A 10,427-nucleotide genomic window follows, 5' to 3' on the forward strand; every position below is an offset into this window, starting at 1 on the left:
GTGGATGCCCGAAGGAGGCTGCGACCCTGTGGAAAGCCCACACTGGAGCAGGCTCCTGGCAGGACCTGTGGCCCCATGGAGAGAGGAGCCCACGCTGGAGCAGGTTTGCTGGCAGGACTTGTTACCCCGTGGGGGACCCACGCTGGAGCAGTCTGTTCCTAAAGGTCTGCACCCTGTGGAAGGGACCCACGCTGGAGGAGTTCGTGAAGAACTGCAGCTTGTGGGAAGGACTCATGTTGGAGAAGTTGGTGGAGGACTGTCTCCCATGGGAGGGACCCCACACTGTAGCAGGGGCAGAGTATGAGGAGTCCTCCCCCTGAGGAGGAAGGAGCAGCAGAGACACCGTGTGATGAACTGACCACAACTCCCATTCCGCGTCCCCCTGTGCCGCTGAGGGGAGGAGGGAGAGAAATTGGGAGTGAAAAAGGGAAGAAGGGAGGGATTTAAGATTTGGGTTAATTTGTCATTACTTGACTCTGATTTGATTGGTAATAAATTAAATTAAATTAATTTTCCCCATGCCGAGTCTGTTTTGCCTATGACAGTAACTGATGAGTGATCTCTCCCTGTCCTTATCTCGAGCCAGAAACCTTTTGCTGTATTTTCTCTCCCCTGCCCAGCTGAGGATGCAGTGACAAAGCAGCCTTGGGGGGCACCTGGCCTCCAGCCGGGTCAACCCACCACACTGCATTATTTTGAAACCTGGAATAAAACAAATCAAGGTGGGACAAACCTGTCCCTTGATGATAGGAGGAAATCTGAATATGGATGCAAAATATGAAGAAATTATTTTTTTATAAAGCTTCCAGTTGAATTTTAAAGTCCCTGTGGCAATTTAGTGTTGCTCCTTTTTTTTGTAAAGACTTGAGGTTTTTAGCATAGTGTGGCACATTTAAAACTGAATACTCATTCCACTGTAGCAGTTAAGTCTGCAGGAAGACTTTCCACAGTCTTGGAGATCTGGTATTTTATGCGTGCCCTGCTTTTGCCACCATGGAATTTCAACGGGCATCAAAATATCAGAGCCTGACATTTACAAGGTAGTTTTAATACTTTGCAGAAATGGTAAAATTTGGGCAAGTAATTTTTCCTTAAGTCTGTTTTCAGCCAAAATATGATTTCTGGGATCAGGTGCTCTGCTGCTACCTGCTTTCAGCTTTTTATTTTGTAAGGTATTTACAGCTGGATTAGGAGCACCTCTCCTATGAGGACAGGGTGAGAGAGTTGGGATTGTTCAGCCTGGAGAAGAGAAGGCTCCAGGGAGACCTTATAGCAGCCTTCCAGTACCTGAAGGGGCCTACAGGAAAGCTGGAGAGGAACTGTTTATCAGGGAGTGCAGTGACAGGACAAGGGGGAATGGCTTTAAGCTAAAAGAGGGCAGATTAGATTAGATGTTAGAAAGAAATTCTTTACTACAAGGGTGGCGAGGCACTGCGACAGGCTGCCCAGAGAAGCTGTGGATGCCCCCTCCCTGGAAGTGTTCAAGGCCACGTCGGATGGGGCTTTGGGCAACCTGGTCTAGTGGAGGGTGTCCCTGCCCGCCCATCGCAGGGGGGTTGGAACTAGATGATCTTTGAGGTCCTTTCCAACCCAAACCATTCTATGATTCTATGGTTCTATAAGAAGGCATATACTGAAGGAAAGGGGTGATACGGGAAATTCAGAGTGCAGAGCCATTGAGTAAGCTCCATGGCAAGCAGCATTGCAGTATAAATGCTAACAATTCATAAAATCAAATATTTGTATTCTGAGGGACTACACTCTCTTCATTAATTTGCAATTGCCATGATAAGCTCATGATAAATTTCAGGGGAAGAAAAAAGTAGTAGTTATCTTGTTAACAATTAGAAGAGGTATTATGTTAAAAATGCCATAACAACAATTAAATTCAGACATTTTCCTTAAGATTATATAATAAGTGACTGTAAATCACTAAGAGGCAGCATAATTAGGATTTTTTTATTTATGTAATGATGAGAAATACATACACATTTCTTACAGTTTAAGATTTCTTCGTGAAAGTGATGACTTGGGCATTGACAAGGATTTATTAGATGAAACTCATTCATGGAATGACTTTTTTTCTAGACTTTAATATCTCAACTTGAAACTTATCAGTTTGCCACGGTTTACGATATATTAGACTTGTTAAATGCAAGAGTATAACCATTAGCTTTAGATAATAAATGGCCTGTTGTAAGAAATAATTTAGCATATCATCAAAGCAAATAGTAGAACTAATTGCATTCCATTTATCATTGGCCGTGTCAAATCTGGTGTGGTGGTGTGCTGGTTTTGTCTGGGCTAGAGTTAATTTTCTGCATAGTAACTGCTATGGGGCCATGGTTTGGATTGTGCTGGAAACAGTGTTGATAATTCAGGGATGTTTTTGTTGTTGCTGAGCAGTGCTTACACAGAGCCAAGGCCTTTTCTGCTCCTCACACCACCCCGCCAGCAAGTAGCTGGGGGTGCACAAGGAGTTGGGAGGGGACACAGCTGGGACAGCTGACCTCAACTGACCAAAGGGATATTCCATACCATATGATGTCATGCTCAGCAATAAAACTAGGGGAAAGGCTGGCTGGGGGGCTGCTGCTCAGGGACTGGCTGGGCTTTGGTGAGTTGGTGGTGAGCAATTGTTTTCATTTACATCACTTGTCTTTCTTGGGTTTTATGACTCTGTTATTTTTCTTTTCATTACTATTACTATTATTATTATTGATATTGTTATTATTATATTTCAATTATTAAACTGTTCTTATCTCAACCCATGAGTTTTCTCACTTTTACCCTTCCAATTCTCTTCTCCCCACCCTGCCTGGGGAGAGTGAGCGAGCGGCTGTGCGGTCCTTAGTTGCCTGCTGGGGTTAAACCACGACAGGTATTTAAGAGCAAACTTTGAGAATTAAATGGAAGTAATTGACATTGATTACACTTATGATTGTGTTTACATGGGGTACAATCTCAGAAATACAGTCCCTAGATATTATTATAATAATTCCTTTAAACTCTGCTTCTATTACAGAAAATGATAAATGTTGCTTTGGCTTCTCAAAGTAAACCTAAGCCCAAAGCCCTGCCCCATAACTAGAAAAATACTGGGATGTCTTGAGTAAAGGTCCATCTAGGAGGCGGTAGCCTTAAGTACATGCTGCTCTAGGCATTTCTTTCCCATGATGGATGATGCTTGGGCAGCCACCTCTCCTCCCTCTAGCTCCAGCTGAGCTGGTGCGGGCATCCAGTTCAGCTGTGGGACTGCAGCAACCTCCCAGATGCTGCGCTGGGTCCCTGCCCCACACTTCCAGGCAGTGGAGAAGAGGGAAAACAAATTCTAAATTACGCAAGAAAATTATATATAACAGGAAAGTTTGGTTGCTTTTTTTTTTTTAATTTCAAGAATGAACAGCAATTATCTGCCCCTTTGGAAAACCATCTTTAACAAAAAACCCCCAAATCTCAGCTTTGGAGCACCAGGCAAAGTTAATGGCCAAAGACCAGTTTCAGTGGTGTTTTTCAGGAGCAGATGCAGGGTAAGTAGACCAGGAGCACCACCGCAGCATGCTTACTGGTACCAGTAATAGCTCCTTGAATAAGACCATCTCTCTCCTCCTTGCAATGGTTGACCTTCCAGGGGCTGGGAGCTTTGCTGTCCCCTGGCCTGGGAGTTCTCTGCAGGGAGGTAAGCAGCAGAGGCATGGCCTGGGCAGGACACCGTGGCTGGGAGAGGGCCGGGACCCCCGAGGACTGCCCGGGGCTGAAGGCTCAGCTCTGCAGCTCTCAGCAGCTCGGTTCTCCTGCTCCGCAGTGACACACCGGGGCCCCGGCTGCAGCTCTCACTGTCCCGGGGACTACCTGGCTGTGCGTGACCCCACTGCCCAGCACAATGTCTTCCTTGGGGCCTTGCCTTTGGGTTTTGGAGATGTCAAAACTAGTTGAGATCTTCCAGCTTAGCACTTACGTCTTCTGGTTTGAGTGCGCACACTGGGCCATACGTTCTTGCTGCTGAAACGGGGCATGACAGCAAGATTTGGGTACTAACCAGAAGACACTGCCCCAGCCTTGCCTGGTCCTTGCTTCATGTTCAGCTTTCACTTGCATTTCGAGCTGGTCAGATTTGGAAGGTACTGACTATTTTGGCCAGCTGCAAGGAAATGGAGTGTAATAAAAATAACCCAGCCCTGGTTGCTTTGCTTTGCTAACTTTCCTGTCACTTCTGCAAATCTGGCTGGCAATAGCTAAGCCAGGGGATAGCACTGACAGTATCCTGAGCAGATGATATCCGTAGATACTGTTTCACTTCCAACAATGTTAGGTCTGATCCAAGATGTTGCCCCACATTCTTGAGCCAATGGTGGCTAAAGTCCAAAACAAGATCAGGGATTTTAGTGGCAGCAAAATTAAAAAGGGATTTCCTTCCTCATTTTTGAGGACCACAGAAGGCTAAGCCTGGAAAAAGAAATGGCAAGCTACAAATCTTAACGTTAAGGGCCAGCCCCAAGAGAGAAAGAGCGACAGGTACACAAACACAGTTTCCAACAGGTGAAGATCAAACTCGGTTGCATACAATTAGGGACTCAAAAGTGCGTTGACAGACCACCTACTTGAAGGCCCTGAGTACCAACAGCATCACTACTGCAGTGGTCTGACAACCGAATGCACAAGTTCAGAGGCTGTTCATTCCTGTATGCACCTGACACGGATCCCACAGATCCTTCTGTATGCTCTTAACTGTGTTATAGGGGTAATTATTCCATGCTGGTCACTACCAACAGCCCATCATCTGTGGGGTTTCGGGTTTTTACGGGAAAAAAAAACCCGTTCTTTTTGAAAAGGTCTGTCAACTTCTAAGTGAAGAATGCACGCGTTACAGAAAATTCAAATGCAGAGGGAAGTGAGTAGTGCCACATTCTGCTCATCTTCCTCCTGCTAACATTAGCAACTCTATTCATGCAAGCAAAGTAAACAGGATTTATCTTAAATAGCTCAAATATTTTTTTCAAATGTGTTGTCACTTGCTTTGAAAGCAGTGAAAAAATTTGCTAGGGTTTTGTCTGTCTAAGAGTCCTGCCTCTTTTGCCCTGGTGGAAAAGGCCTCTGCCTTGACTTGTGGTTCTCTCATCCCAAAAATGTGTGAGACAACATTGTCAATGAAACAAAAAATGCAATTGCACGTTTGGAGGTGTCTCAGATGGCACTGGAGTGCAATCTCAAGAGACCACTTTCCTTCTCGCTGCTCTTGGATGACAAGGGGGAGATCACCATCACCTCTCAGAGCTGGGAGGGTGATGAAAGACATTGACAAGTGGAAAGTGCTTCTCCAGGGGTTAGCTGGAAATCTTCGTATTGAAGACTGTGAGTCTTCACTCTTGATGAAATGCCCTACCAGCCAAGGGAAGCTGAGCACAACTAGGGGACTGCTGGGGGACACTGTGCCTAGAAATCATGAGAAGAACGTGTACGTGTATGGAAAGCTGGAACACAACTGACAAGAACAACTAGCAAGCCAAGTAGCCTGAAAACACTCTTAGTCATTGCATAGAGCTAGGATCACATTAGGGGAAGACTACTTACACAAGAACCACAGGGCTGAGAATAAACGTCTGGGAACAAAACCCCCTTGCAAATGCAACAAAAACAACAGAGAGTATTAATTCTGAAAGAGTTCATAAAAAAAATCTCCTTGTTCGGTACCTACCAGTAACAGCACACGATATGCATATTTTCAATTTCCTTGCATGGTACAGACTACTTTATCCCGCTTTAGTGTTTTGGACTGTTGCATTTTAAAGTTGATCTAGTCTTATCGCTGCTGACTAGTTCACTCTTGTGTGAACCACCGTCTCCTGTTTATCCACAGAGGGAAACCCCCCGCCTCTTCTCCTATCCAAAGATACCTGCAATGTCACCCTTAGCCTCCAGCTGATCCTTCAGGTTTTAGTGATGATCCATGACACGTAGATACCAGGAACTAGAACGCGTGTGATGATTAATACAAAACTCAGTATCTATCACATAATGAGCTCAAGTCATTTCTAAGCTGGGCTGGACTTGGGCACTTTTCCTAACAGTAAAAAGTCTGTATCCTGTTGCAGATACTTAAAACCTTTGAGTTTTCTTTACCAGTTAATGTAGAACAGGCATGCAGGTGCCTAGACTCTCAAGTAATGCTCATATTTGAATATTATCTTTAATAATCCTCATTTAGTAGCTCAGATATTTAGTTCACAGTCATTTTCTTTTAGTCTCTGTCCATCCAAGTTCAGATTTTTTGGAGGTGAAAACATTCTAGCATTGGCCTGAAAGGAGCTTCAGGTATATTGCTGGATACTCCTAAACCAAGACTGAATTCTGTCTTGCTCTTTCCTTCCATCTTTGATTTTGTAGAACAAACTCAATTTAATTTTACTTACTTGTGATATCTTTATACATGCTTTGAGCTGCTGTTTGCATTAACTTTGTGTAAACAACTTAGCACGAGTATGAGATCTATTCTATAACTATTCTCCGTAGAAATTACACTTGAACCACTCTTCTTCTGAAACCAAACTAATCCATACTAAAGTTGGGACCTTGCTTCTGCCCCAGTTGTTTTGCTCCAGCAAACAATTCAGTAAATATAGGTGAGAGGTGACTGCTCCGTGTGTGTAACGGCAGAGATATCTTTCCTCTCACCACCTCTGGTCTTTTAATAATTACAAATCATTCCTCCAGCTGGTTATCAGTATTTCTGTCAACTGGACAGGAACAGTGATAGCTTCAAAGTACGCAGCAATGACAAAGGTCTAAGATCAAAGCATCGATTGGTATTATTTCCACAAGGTCCTATTTATAAAGGCCTTTTTACTAAAAAGAGGGACTGCTGGAGCTCTAGTATTTTTACAGCATTGTGGGCATGAGGGATCCAGAGCTGTCACAGCCTTCATTTTCCTTTTCTCGTGTCTCTGACCTGTGCACGGGTGTTCCTGCCCTGAGCAGCTCAGACAAAAAAGCAATTTGGACTGATTCTTTCCTCCCACCGCAACGGCTGGGTGCCCTGGCTGGACAGCTACAGATTGTTAGCTATACCTGGCACTGAGTGCCGCTGCCTGTAAGAGGAGCCAGGAGAGGGACCAGTTCAAGCATTCAGAAATCTTAAGCGACCTCTTCCCTACATCTAAAGGTGGATTGTTATTTGTATTTGTCTTCTGTGGTGCTGAGTTTTCAGTAGCTAGGGACATTTTATTCTCAATGGAAGATGAAATTCCTGCGTAATCACATAATTCCTGCACCTGAGGCTTTAAGAAAAAACACCAATTGCTGCAGGAGTTGGCAGCAGTGGGGGAAGAGGAAGAGGAGATGGAAGAGGAAATAATCTCATTCTCTCACCTGCAGGAGCGGAATCCGACCCTGCTGCTGACGCCTGGTGATAGAGGGTGCATCAGAGAGGCAGAGGAAATGGAAGAACCAGAGGAGAAGAGGTAGCCTGTAGGAAGACATAAAGAGAAGGAAATACTTGGGATTAGCGGGGAAGGTCATCGGGCTATGTGGCCTTCAGACATCTGTCCAAACCGATTTGAAGCTCCTGACCGCTGGGTTGCCTCACCAGTGGGTATTTTTTCCACTCCAAAAGACAAGGCAGGGAAGGGTGTCTTTCCTGCTCCGGTTTATCTGCGTCATAGGGATAACACCTGATTTTGTCTACATCCAACTGTGAACTGTGCTGAAAAGAAAATGTGGAGGCAAAAAGAATGGAAATATGGTAGAAGTGCCTCATAGCTGGAAGAAAGGGGAACTCAGGGCTGGATATGTATTTTGTGCTCTGCTGCCTTTTTATCTTCGGAGAACAAAATGTGAATTGTTACTCTAGTCATCTATGAAATGTGCGTATGGAGCCATACAAGGTTAGGAATTCAAATATTAAAACTGAGTGTAGAGAAATGCTAATGAGGCAGAAGGAAATTATGTTAGCTTTTTTACATTTTGCCTCTCCAGACAAAACAGGACTACTGATTTGTGTAGCACTGTACTAAATATATATATGTAAAGATTAAGTTGTAGCATCAGATTTCTAGTTCTGCATTAATATCACCAGTGGTAGTGGAAACACTGTATAAAGCGTTCATCCATCAATTTCTTCTCATTTTGTATACAGTGACTACACAGTTCAGTCTTGTACTTGCCCAAATAGTGTGCCACTCTTTTTTTTTCCAGTACATTTGAGAGGATGAAGTTTATGTTTCTGTTTTCAAGTGTTGCTTCCTCCATATGAGCAGGAAATCCTCCCTCCATACGTTTTTAAAATAGCTGACAGTGCCCCCAATTAATTGCACATCAAACTGAAGTTCTTTTTCCTGTCCTACGTGACTGTCCTCCTCTCTTAAATAGTCCATCTGTTTTCTTACTCCCAGTAAGAATATTAAAAACATCCCCTACCTACCAAAACAAAACCTCTTCTGGGAGGATGAATGTAGATGAGGTGGCAGTAACTGATGTGGCAGTTACATCACTCATGTATCACTGCGATATCTTCAGGTATTACCATCTTGAGACATCTAAGAACATAGATAAAATACATAGTTCTACATAGAACTAGTATTGACTTATTCTTTGCTTTTTCCCTGCTGCATCACTTTTTGTCTGCACTTAATGCCTCCAAACTAGTCAAGTCCTTCTCCTAGTTTAAATCCATTCCAAAAATGTGTTTTTAAAAAAATCTACCTTCCCAAAGAATACAGCTTTCTGGATTGCTCCTCTGCATGTATCACTATAACCTTTGTCCTCCCCTCTAACCCTTCCTCTTTTCTTTGCCTGTTAATGATTCACATTTATTGTACCACGTCCAAGCTCTGCCCAAATCTCTCCTCCTATCTCTCTGTACCTTTTTTGGTTTGGTTTGTTGGGGTTTTTTTATATACTCTGATTCCTCCTCCTGCACTTGCATTCTGGAATAGGAACCCAAACGAACAGGTAAAATCACCAATGAAGGGTGCAATACAGAACATCCCTGAGAAAATAACAGTGTAAACCACTCCATTTTTAGTCTTCAATGCAGGGTTTGTTGCAAATGTACGTAAGAGGTCTTTGACTTTCTAATCAATGTGCCTGCTTTTACTGACTTCATCCATAACCTACTAGCGCTGTGTTATCAGGCAAGATGAGACACTGTAATGAGACTGCATATATTTGTCAGTTCACTTCCTCCTCATTTAAAATGGCTTGCAAAAGAGAAGGTGACAAGAGATGAAAAGAGTAAACAAGCTCCATCCCTGCATGCTGTGGAACCTCAGTCTCATTTTATTTCTGAAGAGATGGCAGCTATGTATCTATTCACAACTTTTCTAAATTCTCTGCTATAAAACTAAACAAACCCAGCTTTGCTTTGGAAAAAGAATATCCAAACTGTACTAACATACCTTTCTAAAAAGAAAATTAACGTGTCCTGAGATGAGCAATTACTTTCCAGAACAATTATATCTTTTGGTGGGTCTCAGTGAACTGGATAACTATTTTAGTGTCTGGAAAGAATTGTGATTATTGGAGTAAGTTTTTTAAAAAACAGCCCTGCGTGGTTTGGTAAAGTTGACATGGCAGACTGGGGCTGGCAGATCAGGGTTCATCCTTCGCTCCACCATGGAACAGTTTTGTGACCTTTTGCTGAGGCACCTGGTCTCCGAGTGGCTCTCTTCCACCCGTGGCTGAGCCATGCCTCCTCACACGGGTGTTAGGAAAGTTGTAAAGGCTTTGGGAGGTGCTGAAGATGTGAAACTCTGTGAAATATATAGGCCAGCTAAATCCTTCGGCTCATGTATTTACTTACGGGAGTCCTGAAGGCCCAAAATTCATGTAAGACAGAGGCTGCCAGGTATGCAATGTGTTTAGTCTCCTCCCGTGAGCGTTAACAACAGCTTATCAATGCTCAGTGAATCACGTCACTAGGCTGTAGTTAACTCGGTGAACGAGGCTTCTGACTGGCCACTAAGACCTGGTTTCTTTTCCCACCTGCTCAAAGCTGTAGTGACACAGGACGGGTCTTATTTTTGTGGAAGCCATTACTGAAACACAGATTCAAGTTGCCATATGAACTCAACCGCCTGCCCTGGATCCCGCGGACCGCCTTTAGCTGAGCCCTACGCGGTCCCGACCCTGCCTTCCGTCAGGCGCTACCCCGGCCTCTCCCGCAGCACCCACGCGCCAGCCAGGGAGGGCGGCCCGCCGGGGACACCAGCTCCGCCGGGCGGTTCGCGTCGCCTAGGCCCAGCCCCGCCCCGCCCGCACCTGCGCTCGGCCCAGCTATGCCAGCAGCGTACGGGCCGCCGCGCTGCCTCCATTTTGGGCGACGGGGCCCGCGACGGCGGCCGTGTCCTGCTGCCCGCCGGCGGCGCTCGGCGCATGCCCGCACGGCGCGTCTCGCGACCCGGCTCGCCGCGGGCGGAGAGGGGGGGGAGGGG

The 10,427-nt window shown here is 44.8% G+C and overlaps 1 long non-coding RNA gene across 2 annotated transcripts; it reads right to left on the bottom strand.

The window, feature by feature from the left end:
- Positions 1-1,940: 1,940 nt before the first annotated feature.
- LOC142600319 (uncharacterized) lies at positions 1,941-10,403 on the bottom strand. 2 transcript variants are annotated; one of them, XR_012833740.1, is made up of 4 exons: positions 10,255-10,402; positions 7,366-7,462; positions 5,823-5,968; positions 1,941-4,002 (listed from the first exon to the last, which is right to left on the bottom strand). It is a non-coding gene; the product is annotated as an uncharacterized LOC142600319 (long non-coding RNA). The 2 variants fall into 2 exon arrangements; XR_012833741.1 differs by lacking the exon at positions 5,823-5,968 and having other exon boundaries at positions 1,959-4,002; positions 10,255-10,403.
- Positions 10,404-10,427: the final 24 nt, after the last annotated feature.

This window comes from Balearica regulorum, chromosome 2 (assembly GCF_011004875.1).
Source record: "Balearica regulorum gibbericeps isolate bBalReg1 chromosome 2, bBalReg1.pri, whole genome shotgun sequence".
Lineage (NCBI taxonomy): Eukaryota > Metazoa > Chordata > Aves > Gruiformes > Gruidae > Balearica > Balearica regulorum.